Genomic DNA, 20,977 nt, shown 5'->3' with positions numbered 1-20,977 from the left:
TTCAATTGGACTTTTAGTTTAGTTTAGTTATACAGTGCGGGAACAGGCCTTTCGGCCCACCGAGCCCGTGCCGACCGCGATCCCCATCGCACTACACTATACACTAGAAACAAATTAAATGTTTTACTGAAGCCAATTAACCTATAAACCTGTATGTCTTTGGAGTGTGGAGCGCTCAAAGAAAACCCACGCCGGCAGAGGTGAAATGTGAAAACTCCATACAGACAACACTCGTAGTCAGGGTCGAACCTGGGTCTCTGACACCGTAAGGCAACAACTTTACCACTGCGCCATCGTGCTGCCCTCTTCCAGTTATGTATCTCTCTTGCATGCCTAAAGGGCCTATCCCACTTGGGCGTCATTTGCGCGTAATTTATGCGTCATCATTTACGCGTCACAACGCACGACGCGCACATGATGCACGCATGGAACACATTACACGCGCGTGATGCGTGGTGACGTAGGCAGTGACACGCGGTGCCCCAGGATTTTGTGATGTACAAAATCTTTGCGCGCCATCAGGCCCTTAACACAATTTTCATGCAAGATGATTTAATTCTCTAAACAATGGTCGTTTTGGAGAACTACAGGTGAACTCACATTAAGTTTGCTTAAACAATCAGTCTATGACATGCCTGGGACAACCATGTTTTATTATCGTAGATAGGCCGAGGCCTCTTTCCAAAACAAGTATCAGGAAACTTCTCTTCCACACCAATCCGCATCTGCATCAGACTCCCCGTCCGAAGAAGAGTTTCGACCCGAAACAACATCTATTCCTTTTCTCCAGAGATGCTGCCTGTCCTGTTCCAGCATTTTGTGTTCTATCTTCTGACTCACTTCTTTTGCTTACAGCCCTACAGGGCCAAGTTTTGGCCTTTGGCCCTCCCATTCTACAAAGTTCCTCTGCTGCTCCCCTCCATCACCCTGAACCCTCGCACCAGTACCCTCACCTGATCGCTCTTCCCAACCACAGGCCCATAGGATTTCCAGGCTCCCCTTCTCCCCATCGGTCAAGAGGGATTCCCACAGCTGACTGTAGTCTCAACTCTTCTCTCCCACCTTCGACCATGAGTCCATTGCGATCCAGTACAGGCACTCCCCGACTTACGTAAGGGTTATCTCAGCCAATCTCAGCTCCAGGCTTCTGCTCTCGAAATTTGCAAGGTGGGTCTCAGAACCGATATGAGTTGAAACATGACATCCCATCTTCTACAGCCACTGGATGGACTGGGATTTCTGGGGCACCACTCGAAGAGCAGTGAGGCATCGTATGGAGAAAGACACAAAATGCTGGAGTAACTCAGCGGGACAAGCAACCTCTCTGGAGAGAAGAAATGGGTGACGTTTCGGGTCAAGACCCTTCTTCAGACTGAGGAATCGTCAGTTCCTTCTTCAGTTCCTTCCTAGGCATCTTATGGAGCTTGGCTAAAAAAGGATTCAGCATCAAATCCCTCATTATGGCTCCTGTAGAGCAAGTTGAAGAACTGTGGCAGCAACGATGAAGCTGCAGGAAAAAACAGACGAGAACAATGCGCAGAGTTGGGAGGCTAAGCAGCATGACTTGACCTCTTCACCACCACAAGAGCAACGTAATCAGCCTGAGCACTGCTGTCAGCCAGGACAGGCTTCATTCCCATAACTCTACGGCACCACTGAACAGCACACCGCTGCTGTCAGATTAGAATCTGCATGCTATAATACTCAAAAAACAATATTATAATCCACTGTCAAGCTAGCTGTGCCAGGCAAAACATTTATTGAATCTCCGTGTCAGTGGCCTGAGACCCTTCTTGCACTTCGGACTAAAATTGATCATTTGCGCAATGAAATTCCTAAAGATCATAAAACATTAAACATGCTCCAATAAATGTTTGGAGGCAAGGAAAGCAGACTTTTAAAAACAATATTACATTGTTATATGAATAGGAAGGAACTGCAGGTGCTGGTCTATACTGAAGATAGACACAAAATGCTGGAGTAACTCAACAGGTCAGGCAGCACATCAAGAAAACAAGAATAGTCAGAAGAAAGGTCCTGACCTGAAACGCCACCTATACTTTATCTCCAGAGATGCTGCTTTGACCCATTGACTTACGCCAACATTTTGTGTCCACCCTGCATTGTTATATGGTACTTTTTAATAATTAATGCAACTAATGGGTTCCTAATGAATGTACATTATTTTTAGACCCTTCAGCCCAACTCGTCCAAGCCAAACAATATGTCCATTCCAAGCTAATCCCATTTGCCCACATCCCTCTAAAACCTTTCCTATCCATGTACCTGTCATGTGTCATATGTCTTCCTCAGTCTGAAGAAGGGTTTCGGCCCAAAACGTTGCCTATTTCCTTCGCTCCATAGATGCTGCTGCATCCGCTGAGTTTCTCCAGCATTTTTGTGTATCTTTGTGTCTTTTAAATGCTGCTATAATAACTGCCTCATTTACCTCCCAGACAGCTTGTTCCATGTACCCATCGACCTCTGAGTGAAAAAATATCCTTCGGATTCCTATTAAATCTAGCTCCTCTCACTTTAAACTAATGTCCTCTGGCTCTTGATTCTCCAACCCTGGTTAATAGACTGTGCATGAACCCTATCAATTCCCTCATGGTTTTATACACCTCTGTAAGATCACCCCTCAGCCTCCTGTGCTCCAGGGATTAAAGTGCTGGCCTGCCCAAGCTTTTCCAATAGCTTTAGCCCTCGAGTCCATAATATGTAAAGTTATGAATTTGATAAAACTTTGAATTTAAAACTTTGAAAAATTATATTTGAATACTGGGCGAAGTATTTACTCCATGGGACTTACTCGCAATGCCTCTGCCTGAAGAAGGTTTCCAACCCGAAATGTCACACATTATTTTTCTCTAGAGATGCTGCTTGACCCACTGAGTTACTTCAGCACTTTTTGTCGGCCTGCATTATAGTTCAGTAATGACACGAGTATGTAGTCTATGACTTTATAAGCCTATATCTGCAAGTTAGAAATCCTCCACTGTCCTGTCCCTGCTGCACAACACAAGGCCTCTGACAATAAAGGTTTGTGGCAAGAACCAGGAATGCATAGACTGCTTCATATATCTTGGGAGCCAGCTCCAGTGAAAGTGATGATATTCACCGTGGCCTTCCATACACCAGCAAGGCGTTTGGGCGTGGTTTTGAAGATCCAACTTGGCATAAAACTGGCCAGCAGCGATCTCTGCACGGCAATTTACTTCTGGACCATCTACAACATTCACGGTACGAATGATATTACCAATTATATTTCTGAAAATTCCTTCACATTCAGGATGTGCTTACCAAAGTTGCTGGTCTCTTCCAGGCCTACATTGGTTGGATAACTGACCACTAGAAATTTCCCCTGGAGTGTAGGTGAATGGTTGAATCTAAGGGGGGTTGATGAGAATGTGTGGAAAGTTATTGAATGCTTGATGGAAGGTCAGTGCAGACTCCAAGTCAAGTCAAGTTTATTCGTCACATACACATACGAGATGTGCAGTCAAATGAAAAGTGGCAATGCTCGCGGACTTTGTGCATAAAATAAACAAACAAACAAACTACAACAGAATTGGACAGAATCACATATTCTTTTACATATTACATATTGTGGGAGGAAGGAAAAAGGAAAAAAAACAACAATTTTTAAAAAACAGTAGAATGGTACAGTAAAGTTAGTCCCTGGTGAGGTAGGAGTTTACAGTCCTAATGGCCTCTGGGAAGAAACTCCTTCTCAACCTCTCCGTTCTCAAAGCAAGGCAATGGAGGCATTGGTCTGAAGTGTTGGTGAAATTCAGCGGGTCAGGCAGTATTTATGGAGGGAATTATCAGGCAACATTTCACGTGGTTTCTTTAATGGACAGGTGACGTTTTGAGTCAGGAGCTTTAATTCTATGAAGGCTGGCTGGAGTAGCACTCTGCATCCTGATCCATCAATACATCTCCAACAATACAAGTTGAAAATGATCTCTGAAACAACCTGACTCCGTTAAAGGAAGTGATAACCAGACAGTGCTGGAGTAACTCGGCAGCTCAGGCAGTATCTCTGGAGGACTTGGATAGGTGATGGTTGAAGTTGAGACCCTTCGTCAGACCCTGATAGAGACCCTTCTTCAGACTACTTCAGACCAAATGTCAAAAAATAAAACTTTTTAACATTCAGTTTATTTTGCGAGTCTGTTTGTGAACATGAGACGAGCTTAAATTTTGCTTAATATGTTTTAAAAATTGCCTGTTTCAATGATGTTAATAAAAATCAATTAGAGCTTTGTATCAGTAATTGCAGACAGACACTTCAGTACTTCACATTGCTTGTTTTCATTAAATCATTCATTTTCTAATTGAAACACAGTCCCTAATTACTGTTGCAGATGTCTAATTGATCGTTGACAATTAGGCTTTGCACAAATATATATTGTGGATGCAGTTCAAGAAAGAAATATATGTCACAGGTCAAATAATATGCATTTATAAAACCAAGACTACTCTAAAGCAGAATGTTTTATTGTTTCTCAACAGTTAATAGTGCCTTACCCACATTTGTAGCAACACTGCGACACTTTATAGTGCTGGACTTATGTCGCACTTTTAATACTGCAAGATTTATAATTATTATTTTCATGTTCATTACTATTATATGGGGGGAATGTGGAGGAGTCACTGTGGTGGATGTTTATGTTAAAATGTACTTTGTGTGTCTTGTTGCTTTTTATTGGTATGACTGAATGGCAAATCAAATTCCTCATATGTTGCAAAACATACTTGGCTAATAAAGTATGATTATGATATTTTTGAATGAATGATTGATGACAATTCATTTTCATGCTAAAACAATTTTATTCTGTTAACAACCTAACTGTTCAACATGCAAAGTTTCATATGGTATCCAGCCAGCATTTTATGTCAAATGACCATCCTGACCTTTTTACAATGTTAACTGGAAGTTAGACCAGTTACTAACATAAGATAATCATCTGATATCCCCATTATAGGCAGGCCTCGATAGCAAGTGAGCAATTTTGAACAATAATACCTTCCGCACACTGGTCGGAGATGTAAGTGGTGTTCTCGTAAACTTAGGACACCTCGGTAGTTCTTGCTAAAATGATGTGGGCTGCCTTTAAATAGCAATGGCCACACTGGGCTGTCCATCCTCCTTCTTAAGTTTCAGTTTGAGTTTAGTTTATTGTCTCGTGTACCAAGGTACAGTGGAAAGCTTTTGTTAGCGTGCTAACCAGACAGTGGAATGACAATACTTGTTTACAATCAAGCCATTCACAGTGTACCGATACAGTACATGATAAAGGGATTAAATGTGAATAATGTTTAGTGCAAGATAAAGTCCAGTAAAGTCTGATCAAAGATAGCCCGAGGGTCTCCAATGAGGTACGGTAGATGGTGGTTCAGGGCTGCTCTCTAGTTGTTGGTTCAGTTGCTAGTGCTGGGAATAGGGAGGTGATTTAACAAGCACAGCTCTCTCTGAGTGAGGTGCTGCCGAAACTTAACCGGCCTCTTTTCAATAATGACTGGTCACATTGATTGCCATCACAAAGAACAAATCCTCTATACCAACAATGTGGCTGAAACGCTGAAGGATAAATCATTACATTGTGCTAGATTCTATCATAATGACCATAATAACATAACAACCAAAGTGCACAAAATTCCAACACACTGCTAGATCCCACTCCTCTCATTAGTCGTTCCCTGATTGTTCAACTACTTGGATGGATTTTCTGTATAAAAACATCCATCTCTAAGTTCTTACTATCTTCAACCATGACTTCTCTTGTTCAGCTATCTTTTACCAGCAGATACCTTACTGAATCCCAGTGGTGTAGCAGGCAGTGTTGCTATCGTTTTCAAATTGGGAATAAGTAGAGAAGTGGTATTGATAGGATAGTTCTGAGAGCTAGCATGGATATGTTGAGCCAAACAGTTTTGTTGTATTACAAGGAAAGGAAACCATTCCAGATATCTGGATGTTATGAAGTTTAATTTAGTTTAGTTTAGAGTTACAGCGTGGAAACAGGCCTTTCGGCCCACTGAGTCCATGCCAGCCAGCGATCACCTGTACACTAGTTCTATCCTATACACTAGGGACAATTTACAGAAGCCAATTATCCTACAAGTTTGTGCGTCTTGGTGTGTGGGAGGAAACTGAAGCACCCAGAGAAAACCCACGCGGCCAGAGGGAGAACATACAGACTCCGAACCTGGGTCTCTGACGCTGTAAGGCAGCCACTCTACCGCTGCGCCACTGTGCCGTTGTTTCAAAATATAAACGTAAGTATCTACATTAAAGCTTGTCAATTGCCAGAGGTTACAATGGTTATTGATTAATTTTCTAAACAATCCTTCCGTTGTGCTTTACCCATATAGTTGTAAGATCACAGCTAAACTATGTCAGCCTATTATTTCTCTAGCATTTAAATCTGCTAAATGCAGTATATTATCTTTGTCTTACGTTACACAAACTGCAAGTTGAGACTTGTGTGAAAAAACTATTAACTAAAATTGCTCGGTAATCCATCTTTCGGATAATACTTGTTGGAATTTGGAGGGATTTCTCCTCTTACTGAAAGCCTGAGCTTTCAATAGGGGAAGAAATGAGAAAAAACAGAGAAACATTCTTTTTAAGATTAAATTGTGAAGCTCTTTAACTGTTCATGAATCCCACTTTATACATATTTATGTATAAGTAAAAGAAATTAGTTACGGAACATTAACTTCTGGCCTGCTGAAAATCAATTTGAAAACGCAGCAGAAATCCATATGCTCGAAGTTAAGGGCTGGCTGAACTGGTTGTGTAAATGCTAACCTCATGAGCAACTGATAAAGTAGGGATTTAGATAAGCTACTCAAAATGTCTTGGGGTGATACCATGCAATTGCTCAATGGCATCGTAATGTCATAAATGTTAAGCATTGTGATTTGTTGGGTGGAGATGTGAAATTAGCCATCTTTCTCTGTGTTTACTTTAATATTAAAAAAAGCAGACCTTAGCAGGGCCACAGGTTTACAGCGATTGAAAAGTTAAAATCGCTTTTTATTGCTTGGGATCATAAGACTTTTATTAGATGCTTTGGGCAGTTATATTCTGCAACTCTGTGTTTATAATTAGGAGCACTGATTTATGGAGATTGATTAAGTCAAATTTTGTTTTTATTAAATGGTATTTTCTCTAAATTGTGTAGCATTTCATGATTCTAACTTTGTATCCCCCACCCCCATGCAAAAGACTGAAACTGGTGGCATGGGTCACAGGGAGGCAGCAGAGGAGAGAAGCAAGACTAGGAAAGAGTTGCAACAGCTTTGTTTGACTCTGTGGTAGACAAATCTTGGAGTTGTGGGCTATGAGAACTGATACAGAACAAGAGATAAGGCAGTTGCAGGTCACCCATCATTACATTGAAATAAATACAGAAAATACTGAAACACTCAGCAGGTCAGACAGCATCTGTGGAAAAGGGAACAGTGCTACATCGTCAAGTGTGAGAATCCTTGTCAGAAGAAAACCTGAGACAAAATCACAGATATATGATAGGCAAAAATAACTGATTCTCAACATGGCAGCAAGAATGAATGAAAAATCTTGGCACAGTTTTTCTTTTTCTATTAGTATCGTCTGGTCAGTTGACTACATCCCTACAGCTTTGCTATTGTCAATATGGGCAGCACAGTGGCACAGCTGGTATAGCCGCTGCCTCAAAGCGCTGGAGGTCCAAATTCAATGCTGACCTTGGGTGCTGTCTGTGTGGAGTTTGCATGTTCTCCCTGTGACAGTGTCAGTTTCTTCTGATACCTCCGGTTCCCTCCACATCCACAAAGACAGTGTGGGTTTGTTGGTAAATTGACCCTCTGTAAATTGCTGCTAGTGTGTAGGGAGCGGATGCAAAAGTTGGATAATATAAAATTAGTGTGAATGGTTGACATGGATCCAGTTTCCATGTTGTGTTTCTAAACTAAACTAAAACTAATACATAACCCAGACAAAGAACATAGGCTGATTCTCCCTGCCACATTAACTCATTTGGTCCCACCTATCAGAGATATTCCACTTGTACCACCCATTCCAGCATAACTACTCTCATAGTGAAAACAAACTTATTTTCTCCCTTTCCCAGCTCTGATGAAGGATCAAGACCTGAAACATTAACTTTGTTTCTCTTTCCGCAAGTGCTGTCTGACCTGCTTTGGTGATTCCAGAATTTTCTACTTTTATTTCAGGTTTCCAGAACTGCTTGCGCTTCACGTACGTTAGGGGCAGAATTTCTGACAGAGCAGCTCTGAGTTTCTAATGCTGATTTGAACTGGTTAATTTGGCCCAATGTATATCCAGCACAGAAGCAGCCAGGACCCACTGATCCACCCGGAAGAGTTTGTGGGCTGAAACAGTGCAGGCATGTTACTGTTGGGGGATTGGTTATTCCCTAAAGAACCATCAATGGTACATAGACTCCCCTATGGCAGTGTCGGCAGTTTTACCTCAACAGGAAGAAGTAGCACTCCATCAAAGTCCAAATAGAGTGGGTTAAATCAGCAGAGGATTCTGCCTATCACTGCCCAATACACAGGAGGCTCCCAGCATGTCCTCATCATGGTGTGCTCTCTTCAACAAAAACAATCAGTCACGTCTCACTTCAGGAGGAATGAAGCCCATCCCGTGTGATTGCTGACCCTGGCCAGAGGTCCTACATGGCTACAGGAAAGTAACTTCAGTTTTAGTTTTAGACATGACCCTGACCAGTGATCACCCATACACTAGTTCCATCCTACACACTGGGAACAATTTACAGAAGCCAATTAACCTACAAACCTGCACGACTTTGGAATGTGGTAGGAAACCGGGAAAAAAAACCCATGTGGTCACAGGGAGAATGTACAAATTCCACACAGACAGCACCCACGTCATCCTGGTGACAACCTATGACAGCACCCACGTCTGAAAGAGACAAGCTACGATAAGCCTATAATCACCGACTGTCGCCGAAAAGTTTTGAACATTTCAAAATCCAGCGGTGATCAGAAAAATGCTACGACTCTCAGGGCGACTGAGGAGACTACTCACGACCATACAGGCGACACCCTGGCGACCATGTGGTGACAGCCTAGACACCGGCAATCGCCTAAGAAATCCCCTTAAGAGTGTCGATTGCTAATTTCCACTGCAAAGATATCAGGAGATAGTCTTCAGGTGCTCAGATTTTGATACAATTTATAACAGAACAGTACCGGAATATGCCCTTTGGCTCAGAATGTCTATGCCGGAGATGATGTTAAGATAAACTAATCCCTTCTGCCTGCATATGATCCATATCACTTCATTTCCTGCATATCCACATATCTATCTAAAAGCCATTTAAATGCCGTTATCATAGTTAACATTACATTATATTTAAATGCCACTATCATAGTGTACTATCATTAACAGTACAACTCCTCCCCCTTCTGTCATAGGGTAGACTGAGACTGACTCCCCTCCCACCCTCCTCCCCCTCCCCAATCTTTGCACATACCCAATCCTTTCCACTCGTTACTTTAATTTCATGTTTCATGTATTTTGTGTTTTTATGACTGTTGGCAGATCAATTTCCCTCCTGGGATAAAGTTCTACGGTATCGTATTGTTTTGTATATCTGCTTCCACCGCCACCCCTAGCAGCATGTTCCAGACATTCTGGATCACCCTCTGTGTGAATAACTTGCCAAACACACATCTTCTTTAAATGTGGCTCTCTCATCTTAAAGCCATACGTACCCTCTAGTCTTTGTGCAGGAAGGAACTGCAGATGCCGGTTTATACCAAAGATGGACACGAAAAGCTCGAGTAACTCAGCAGGTCAGGCAGCATCTATGGAGAAAAGGAATAGGTGACGTTTCGGGTGGAGACACTTTCTTCAGACCTTTCACTCTTGACTCGAAACATCACCAGAGATTTTCTCCAGAGATGCTGCCTGACCCGCTGAGTTACTCCAGCTTTTTTTGTCTACCCCCTACTTATCGCCATTTCCACCCTGGGAAAAAGGTTTTAACTGTCTACCCTATCTATGCCTCTCATAATTCTATCCTGGGGTGTCCAGGATAATCATCCCTTGCTGTGATCCAACAACTTTTCCATCCAGTAAGATCATTGCTCAGCCTTATTCTCAGATGCTAACTCTGTTGGATCCAGTTGAACAGGACAACTGGACTCAGTGGTCTTCCTAATTGTTGCATGGGACTTGAGAAGAAGATTATTTCAGAAATTGTCTTTAGCAATGAGATTAAGGAACATTTACTTGGTACCCGTAAACACCTGTACTTTTCCCTGAAATACTACCTATGACCTTGAATTTTAGCTCACTACCATAAACCTCTTTCAAGTCGAATTTCTGACAAATTTACTTCTTGTTACGAAATTTCCTTCACTTTTATTCCCCTATTCCCAAAACGGTGAACCCAGAGTCGAAAAGCCGCATAATGTGTTCCCAAACTCGCCAGCAATCCTACTTAGGAAATGCCTTGCGGTACCAAAAAATGTCAGGCTAAATGACATTATACAACCCACAAAAACTTCTACCATTTATCAAAATGACATTCGCGAATTTCCATAGCCATTAAGTTTTGCACACTAAACAGCTGGATTAACAAAATGTTACCATTTATACCCATTAAGAGACTTATTAGCTACTTGAGAAGTATGAAAGAAGCTTTATGTATGGGTACGCTATCATTGGTTGTTTTCCTGCCAATCTTATCAGCTAAATTGGTAGTCATTAAAATCTACACCCAAAAAAAAAAGCTATTAAACCTTTTTTGAAAAGATTGAAAGATCTTCAAGCCGTGTTCAGTGGTGACAATTTATTTCCCAAATCTTTCATCTGATGATTCGAACGGTACTGATAGGTGTTCGGGATATGGTTTTTAATGCCCTGAAGCTCCAGACAAGCTTCAGGGCAGATTTACAGAAGGCTTTCAATCCCATGACCTCATTAGGTTGCTCTCCTGTGGGATAATGCTGCTATTTGACAGGGGAACTGAATCATGCTTACATTTTCGACTAAGTGAATTAATTCAGCATAGTACTGGATCCCAGTATAGAATCATTGCTTCCCATGACGAGGAAATAGTGTGATCTGCATACATGTCTTATTGTCATGGACTTCTGTGTATTAGTCATCACTGGGGGAGGAAAAATAATTAAGAATCTAATACGCTGAGTATTTTAGCTAGTCAGTAATAATGACCAAGTTTCACATAGGGAATATACTGTACTTGTCATATCGATGTTATAAAGGGTTTTAATAAGGTAAACAGCAAAATAAATCTGTCCTCATTTGACACTGATTCAGTATCAAGATGGTAACCAGAGGAAAAAGGTGTAAAGAAGATTTATTTTGAAAAAGTTTTGTTTTAATATAATTTTGCTTTGTCGTGGAAATAGCATCCACTAAGGTGCTTAAAAGGCAGCAGGTGGATTAATATCTGACATAGTGTAAACATTACAATGGTATTAGTCTCTTTCTGACTCGATGACCCTAACAATCTTCTTCTATGACTGGAGGCACAAGGATGGCAGATGCTGGAATCTTGAGAAACACCCAGGTTCGATCCTGACTATGGGTGCTGTCTGTACAGTTTATATATTCTCCCTGTGACCACACAGGTTTTCTCCAGGTGCTCCAGTTTCCTCCCGCATACAGTTTCCTCCAAAGACATACTGGTTGGTAGGTTAAATGGCTTCAGTAAAAAAATTAAATTGTCCCTAGTGTATAGGATAGTACCAGTGTACCACTGAGGTGACCATCTTCCATTGCTTTGTTGATGATTGAGAATAGATGATTGAGCATAATTCGTCAGAATTGGATTTAACCTGCTTTTTTTGAACCAACATTGTCATCAACCTCCAGACATTTTAAGTTGAAGCACTCACTTCCTTTGTTATAGATCTGGAAAAATCATTTACTTTTACGGCTTCTTACAGGAACGTTTATAAAGAGTTCATGAATTTTGAATTAATTTAACATCTTTTCATATGGTGACAATTTAATCTCCAATATTTTTTTTTCCAAATTTCTCAAAGCACGAAATTTGTACCTGCTTAATACAGCTTTCTAATCCTTGCAAATGATTTATTACAAAGGGAAAGATTCACTGCAAAATGTCATCTTAGCACTGCAAATACCAGCATGAAAAGATAAGGAAAACTATTCAGTAATCCTCACAAATATTTTTCGTAGACCACTGGAGATGCCTTCAGTTTGAATAGGAAATAGGAAGATATGAAACTACTAATTTTACTTGCAGTTGAAACAAATTTGGAAAGCTGGTGTATATTTCCTCAAATTGTTGGCTTTGGGCCGTTGCTGATTGTTTCTGGCACTGGTACAGTATATATGCCCTATTGTGCTTTGTTATCTGACTTGGGCAAGTTCCAACTGTTGCAGGGCCCTGTTCCTAAGCGTATTCAGCCGCGTGTCATTAAGGCAGTAAACATTTTATGCTTTTTTGTTTTTTGAAATGGTGAATATCCCTTAGCTGTTGCAATACTTTCTGGTTGGCCTTCAGAAATCTAATTGATCTTAGATTAATTAATCAGCCCCAGATATCTAATTGACTGTGGAGATTCCAAGCAAGAGGTTAGAAGCTAGTTTTACTTAACTTTATTTTCTCATGATCCTATTGCGCAATATTTTCATAGTCACCCAATGAGACAGATACCTTGGAAACTAAAACACAGGCTAAACAGATTGGAGGACAGATAGTTACCTCACATAGTGGTGTATTATTGTGAAATTCTGAATGTCATTATTGAATCAGCATAACAAGTCCAAGCATAATAGGTAACCTACCAAATATTATTTTGTATAACAGAAGTGCCCATCACTATTCGTAAAAATGCTAGCTGGTTAAAAACAAAAGCAAAACAATGATTTATAATCTGCATCTGTGTGCTGCAAATAACATGCCTTGGCACTGCTCCTGAATATCTGGTTTGCATCCAGGAAAACAAATTTAAAAGTCATTGTACAATTTCTTTTTAGATTCATTAAAAAAAAAAAGGCTGGCTTCCTACTTTATGCTTAGTTATTAACCAATTCTTGTCCATGCCTTTTCTCATATTATGTTTAGAGAAACAGCGTGGAAACAGGCCCTTCAGCCCACAGAGTCCATGCTGAACATCGATCACCGATTCACACTATGTTATCTCATTTTCACATCCACTCCCTGCACCAGGGACAACTTACGGAGGGCAATTAACCTACAAACCAGCACATTTTTGGGATGAGCGAAGAAACCAAAACATCGGGAGGAAATGTGGTCACAGGGAGAACATGCAAACTCCATACGTACAACATATGTCAGGAGTCAGGATTGAACCCGGGACTCTGGTGTTTGAGGCAGCACCTGCATCACTGTGCCGCCCTTATGAGTCAATAGATTTTTCTCAAATGCAAGATTGTGCATTTTCAAAACTACACCTTGTCCCAACTTGTTTTCCTTTGCTTGAGTCTTCTATCCACTCTCAGACAGTTTTGAGGAATATTGAGACCCTCTGTGAGACAAGGAATCGCGTTTGTTGCACGATGCATAAGTCAAATCCCACTCAACCTCCTCAATTCCATGGGATTCATATCTAATTTCTGTAATCCTTTCTTCAACTTCAATCCTTGGAGTGCAACTTGTTCCGATAAAATTGATACATTTTTCATCAAAAAATGCAGAAAATTCTCATCAGCCCAGGCAGCCTCCTGGAAAGAGGAACAGATCCAGAACCATATTACATATATTGGCCAATATTTCCTTCCGATAGTGTGCTGATCCAAACTGCTTACATTATTGTCAATGCAGTATAACCAAAACTTTGTGTCATTGCACAATAACCTCTATCCCTTTGTACTCTGGCCCTTTGCATGGAAAAGCCAGACATATGTTAGCCTCTGCACCTGACCTTCAGATATTACTGATCCCAGTACTTAAGAGCGGAGAAAGCGGGAGAATGGGGTTTAGAGGGAAAGATATATCAGCCATGATTGAATGGCGAGTAAACTCAATAGGCCAAATGACCTGATTCTGCTCCTTTGACTTATGAAGCTTAAGAAGCTTAATTACACCTCAGCACTCCCTTTCCCCACTTCCCCTTAGACTAAGATGTTTTCACTCTTATAACATCCAAGGGAAACAATGTCACGTTTGCCTATATTGAAATTCATTAGCCACAATTGTGGTCTACTCAAATGCTCTGTTAATATTTTGTTATCTTTTTTCGCTTTCTGCAGCACTGCAAGCATTGTGGCCTATTATTTTTCATCAGGGCACTTGGGTATGTAACCTTCCATTCCTATCATCTAAGATGTTCTTGAGGACACTAATAGACACGTCCTGCCAATATGGAAAGACACAGTGCTGAAATAACTCAGCGGGTCAGGCAGCATGTCTGGAGAGAAGGAGTAGGTAACATTTCGCATCAGAAACCATGTTCAGTTGAAAGTAGAGGGAAGAGCACTGGAAGTACGTGAAGGCCAGAAAAAAACTAGGGCCTGCCACGGATGACCAAGGAAGGGTGGAGCTCATAATGGCCCATTGTTAGCTGGGGAAGATGTGATAATGACGAGATATAAGGATGCGAAAAGGTGGGACTAGTAGGACGACTAGAGTGGTGGAGGGAGGGAATGCAGGGGTTACTTGAAACTAGAGAAATCAACATACCGCTGGGTTGTAAGCTGCCCAAGCGAAATATGAGGTGCTGTTCTAATGTTTTAATGTTTAGTTTACCAAGTCACCAAGTCCAGGCCGATCAGCGATCCCCGCACAGTAACACTATCCTACACACAAAGGGACAATTTACAATTTTACCAAGCCAATTAGCCTGCAAACCTGTAAGTCTTTTGGAGTATGGGAGGAAACCAGAGCTCCCAGGGAAAACCCATGCAGGTCACGGGGAGAACGTACAAATTCCACACAGAGAGCACCCGTAGTCAGGATCGAACCCGGGTTTCTGTTGCTGTAAGACTGCAAGTTTACCGTTGTGCCACCCAGGTGTATTTAGGACATCAAGAGAGTCCGGCCCGAAAGTGCCATTGGATTATTTTCATCCAGGGCAGACAAGATCTTAGTGCACTGTCTCAGCTGAAATGTAAGCAGCTTCCACAGCTCCACCACCCACTGTCACCCTCCATTATAGAGTTGCACTTGGACACGTGATAACTGAAGTTGATCCTCAGCTGATACTAATTGCTCTATTGATCGGTTGCCTCAGTGTAGACACAGAGGTTTTGTTTCAACAATCAATGTCTCAATATGTCAGGAAAAATTAATAACGAATCAATTTCAAAGCCCTATAAAATCTAAAATTGGTTAAGTTGCATCCTTATTTCATCAAGTGTTCCTAGTATAACAGGGCACATAATATCAGAGAAACATCATCAGTCCCCCAAGGAAAAATGTTATTCAAAATGAGAAAGAGCTTGTGGAAATTTAATGCTTCGCAAACTAGGCATACTGAAATAATAAATACAGCTAATGCTTACAGAGCATTGGCAACTTAGCAGGGGACTGAACAAAGAGGTTTCACCTGAAATGCTATCTCTGATTTTCTCTCCATATATGCTGCCTGACCTGCTGAGTCCTTACAGTTTTTTCTGTTTTTATTTTCAATTTCCACCATTTGCAGATTTAAAAATGTTCACAACCACAGTATTCTGTGCAAATTCCGTAAGACTCTATCTATCTATCTATCTATCTATCTATCTATCTATCTATCTATCTATCTATCTATCTATCTATCTATCTATCTATCTATCTATCTATCCTATTACTAAAACTCATCTTGAACACTTCCTGTCTGCGTTGTAATTAAATTTGCACAAAAACGATCCCCATAGCGCCATGATTCACGTAGGTTTTGTTCCGATAGGTGAAATAGTACAAAAGCTATGAAGGTTTTGAAGTATCCCCCTCCCTCGCACACCCCCCTCCCCCACAGCCCCATCCTCCCCCACACAGCCCCTCCCCCACACACACCCCTCCCCCACACACACCCCTTCCCCCACCACCCCTTCCCCCACATCACTCCTCACCCACACCCCCTTCCCCATCCCCCCCCTCCACCTCCCCAGAGTGGTGGAACATTGCTTTGGGGGAACGGGATGCGTTGGGGGAACAGGTGAGTGATGGAATATTGTGTTGGGGAATAGCTTGCATTGGGGTGGACCAGACCTCCCATGTGACTGGGACCCAAAGGGTCCCACTTAGTCTAGTACATAACTAAAACTCTCATCTTGTTATCTTCCGGTTTGAGTTATTTTTACATTTGCACAAAAACGGTACACGCTAGTGCTACGATTTTTCACCACCTTACTCACCATTCTCAGGTGCTGCAAGTGCAACAAGTTTTGTTCGAATCGGTGGTATATTTTAAAAGTTATTAAGAATAAAAATCTTAAAAAACGCGCATGCACAGATTGGTCTCCTCTCCTGTCAGTCACTGCTGGGACAGCAACGCACCTTCCTGCACCATCGCCGCACTGATTGGTCGCATCTGCTGTCAGCCACTGGCAGTGCCCTCCACTGCCTGACGTTGCCCGGCGTGGCTTCCGGTCGGTGCGGCCTCCAGTCAAGGCAACCTCGGTCAGAGGAGTGGCTACCTCAAGATCCTGGGGAGGTGAGGAGACAGAGTGGGGGAATTGAGGGGGAGGAGGGGGTAGGGAGGGAGAAGGAGGGGAAAGTGGGGGAGGTGAGGAGGGAGGCTGGGGGAGGAGGGGGGGGATAGAGGGAGAGGAGGGGGTGAGGGGGGAGTGGGGGAGGTAGGGAGTGGGAAATAGAGGGAGAGGTGGGCAGTGCGGGAGGTGAGGACTGGGGGATAGAGGGATAGGAAGGGGTTAGGGAGGGGAGAGGAGTTATAGAGGGAGTGACTGAGGGTTGGGGAAAGGAGATGGAGGGAGTGGTGAGGGAGGGATTGGGGAGGGGAGGAGGAGAGGGGAAAGAAGAGGGAGGGTGAAGAAGAGGGGAGAGAGAGTTCTGGGGATGATGGGAAATGAGCATTGCCCACGCAGTTGGGAGCTATGGATGAGTGGTGGAATATTGCTTTGTGGGAACGGGTTGCGTTGAAGGACCATGCCTCCCATTTGACAGGGACCTAACGGGCCCCACTTCGTCTAGTTCTAATATAAATGGCAGCGCAGTGTTTCAGCTGGTAGCGCAGCTTCCTCACAGCACCAGGGGCCCAGGTTCAATCCTGGCCTTGGGTGCTGTCTGCGTGAAGTTTGCATGTTCTTCGTGTGACCGCATGGGTTTCCTCCAGATGCTCTGGTTTTCTCCCACATCCCAAAGACGTGCGGGTTTGTAGGTTAATTGGCCTCTGTAAATTGTCCCTAATGTGTAGGGAGCGGATAAGAAAGAGAGGTAACATAGAAAGAAGTAGGGTGATCAAGGGAAGGGATATCACCCCAGAGGGCCACATGTGGCAAGGGTATATTGTTTAAAAATAGATGAGAACACTACTGGCTCTGACACTATTGAATGTATTGACAGTGAAAGTGTATAAATAGATTTTGCACCGGTTTTGTTTTGTATGTATTACTTATTCTGAATAAAGTTCAATTTGGAAAACGTATAGATTAGTTGCCGAGTAACTTTGAGTAAAGCAAAGGTGTTGGTTTATGGTTGTCAAGTGTACCAAGGTACAGTGTAAAGCTTTGTCCTGCATGGTATCCAGACAAATCATCCTATGCGTGAATGCATCAGAGTGGTGCAAAAGAGAAAATAAACAGATAAAAAGCGTGAAAGGGTTAATGAGGTGGACAGGAAGGTCAGGAATCCAGCCGTGGCATATGAGAAGTCTGTTCAAGAGCATCAGTGCTTGACGTTTTTGTTTTTCTGACAAGTTCATCAGGTCTGCAGGAGTGGTTTGTTTGGAGATCACTTAGTTTCAAATACATTTGCAGTTCCAGTAACTGTTCCTCTCAGAGTGTGGGCCACCTGAGAACCACCAATGAAGGCTCAATGAAATATGTTTCAGCTACATCTACAATTGTAGAGCCTCGCTAGGAAACAACGGGTGTATAAGTTGATGTTCATAAGTCATAGGAGCAGATTTACGTCATTTGGCCCATCAAGTCTACTCCGCCATTCAATCACGCCTGACCTATCTTTCCCTTGCAACTCCATTCTCCTGCCTTCTCCCCATAATCCCTGACATCCTTACTAATCAAGAATCTGTCAATCTCCACCTTAAAGGGCCTGTCCCACTTAGGCGCCTCTTTAGGTGAGTGCAGGAGACAGCGCGCGTGTCATGACCGCTGGTGGTCTCAGGTGAGTCACCTTCCTAGTTGCGAGGAGTTCCCAGATTCTGGGAACTAGTCGCAGCCTCAGTATGGTCACAGCAAACTTTTCAACGTGTTGAAAAAATTTCTGCGACCAAAAATTGGTCGCCATGGAGAAAATCGATAATCCTGTAGTCGTAGGTGCAGTGGAAGTGCGGTCACCATGTAGTTGTAGGTAGTCGAGGTAGCCGTAGGTAGTTTTAGTTAATCTCCTTTGCTGACCGGGTATTTTCATTGGCTCATTGGGGGAAAAAACGTAAGCACGAGTTTTTAGAACCAAGGAAAACCAACCGGTAATGTTAAATGCATGCGTGCGTGTGTGTGTGTGCGTTTCGCTCTGACAGTCGCCGTTCCAGTTCCTGGTTTTTCAGCGAGTGCCTCGAGCTTGATACTCGCCAGCAATCCACTCAAAAATTGCCTAAGTGGGACAGGCCCTTAAAAATACCCAATGACATGGCCTCCACAGCTGTCTGTGGCAATATATTCCACAGATTCACCACCATCTCACTAAATAAATTCCTCCTCAAATTCCCAAAGGTTCGTCCTTTTATTCTGAGGCTATAGCCTCTGGACCTAGACTCTCCCACTAGTGGAAGCATCCTTTCCACATCCACTCTATCCAGATCTTTCACTATTCATTGAGTTTCAATGAAGTGCAACTCGGATGTCAAAGCTGCTTCCTTGCACCAGGTTCCTGGAGCTGAGGATATTACCAACACTTTCCAATGTTCTATCATTTGTTCTCTACGAGATCAGGAAAATGCTCTGTTCCATGAAACCTGTATATACCCTGCTCTCCCTTAATGAGGGCGCAGTGGCTGCCTTACAGCGCTAGAGACCCAGGTTCAATCCTGACTACGGATGCTGTCTGTACAGAGTTTGTACGTTCTCCCTGTGACTGGGTTTTCTCCGGGTGCTCTGGTTTCCTCCCACATTCCAAAGGCATGCAGGTTTGTAAGTTAATTGTCCCTAGTGTGTAGAATAGAACTAGTGTTAAGCTGCGGTGTAGGAAGGAACTGCAGATTCTGGATTAAACCGAAGATAGACACAAAATGCTGGAGTAACTCAGCGGGATGGGCTGCATCTCTGTAGAGAAGGACTGGGTGACGTTTCGGGCCGAGACCCTTCTTCAGACTTGTCAGTTGGCATGGACTCGGTGGGGTGAAGTTGCATCTCTAAACTAAACTAAAGTTAGCCAAGACTGTGGGCTCCCCTGTGAAGGGGCCCATCAACTGTACTCACACCAGAGAACAACTGGGAGCAGCCAAGAATCAAGGAGCCCAAGATTCCCCCCCAAACATCTGATATGAAGTTACAAACCATCCCCACAATTACTTTCACCATCTGCCGTAGCTACAATGCTCCTCGCCTTTAAGAGGTGCAAACTAGCTTTAAATGGTGCAGGCTTGCTGGTTCTGTTGCTAATCACTCACAAGATTGGGCCCCCTCCTGATTCAATAAGGCAATCAGTGCTTGGAGACTGAAGTCATCATAATGAACACACAGCGCAGATTTGGCGTACGACCTGCATTGAGTTCCACAAGTAGAAACTAATTGTTCCCATCATCTCACTGCCAGTTTAGCCTCTCAATTCCTCATCTCTGTTGCTCGAGGCTGCACGCCAAGGTAGTTCCACTTTTTTTACTTTAGTCCCATGTGCGTAAACAAATAACAATGTGGGTCCAGGGTAAACAGTGGCTAATTATGAGGATTCGGCTACTTAATAAGCCAACTGATTTTTATGTGTGGATATAAATAATGTTGGTAGCCAGAAAATACTTAATTCATAATTCACACTCGTTGGACAACAGAAATGGCCCATGCTGTGAATGTGCAAGCGACAAGCCTGTTTATGAAAATAGACACAAAGTGTCTCTGGAGGTGTGTGGGACCTTCTCTCACTGCTTCCCTCTGTGATTCCTACTGCTCTCTGGCTCGACTCCTCACCTCCAGTTCCCTCTCACCCCTCTACTTTCAAGCTGAAGAAGGGTTCTGCCCCAAAACATCACCCACCCTTCTTCTCCAGAGATGCTGCCTGACCTGTTGAGTTTCTCCAGCACTTTGTGTTTATAACCTGTTTATGACCATGTGACTGAAAAAGGTGACACCGGAAACTGTGGATGCTAGAATCTTGAACAAAACACAGGGTGCTGGCGTAGTTCCCTCATGTAGATAGGGTGGTAAAGAAAGCTTTTGGTGTGCTGGCCTTTATAAATCAGAGCATTGAGTATAGAAGTTGTGGTGCAATGTTAAAATTGTACAAGGCATTGGTGAGGCCAATTCTGGAGTATGGTGTACAATTCTGGTCGCCAAATTATAGGGAAGATGTCAACAAAATAGAGAGAGTACAGAGGAGATTTACTAGAACGTTGCCTGGGTTTCAGCACCTAGGTTACAGAGAAAGGCTGAACAAGATAGGTCTTTATTCTTTGGAGCGCAGAAGGTTAAGGGGGGACTTGATAGAGGTCTTTAAAATGATGAGAGGGATAGACAGAGTTGACGTGGATAAGCTTTTCCCACTGAGAGAAGGGAAGATTCAAACAAGAGGACATGATTTGAGAATTAAAGGACAAAAGTTTAAGGGTAACATGAGGGGGAACATCTTTACTCAGAGAGTGGTAGCTGTGTGGAATAAGCTTCCAGTGGAAGTGGTGGAGGCAGGTTCGATTTTAT

The 20,977-nt window shown here is 42.8% G+C and overlaps 1 long non-coding RNA gene across 1 annotated transcript; it reads right to left on the bottom strand.

The window, feature by feature from the left end:
• Window positions 1-2,469: 2,469 nt before the first annotated feature.
• Window positions 2,470-19,382, bottom strand: LOC116981123. Its single transcript, XR_004414170.1, has 3 exons — window positions 19,354-19,382; window positions 18,231-18,238; window positions 2,470-2,697 (listed from the first exon to the last, which is right to left on the bottom strand). It is a non-coding gene; the product is annotated as an uncharacterized LOC116981123 (long non-coding RNA).
• Between the last annotated feature and the right edge of the window lie 1,595 nt (window positions 19,383-20,977).

The sequence above is a fragment of the Amblyraja radiata genome, chromosome 15, assembly GCF_010909765.2.
Source record: "Amblyraja radiata isolate CabotCenter1 chromosome 15, sAmbRad1.1.pri, whole genome shotgun sequence".
Lineage (NCBI taxonomy): Eukaryota > Metazoa > Chordata > Chondrichthyes > Rajiformes > Rajidae > Amblyraja > Amblyraja radiata.
This window is presented reverse-complemented; position numbering and strand designations above follow the sequence as displayed.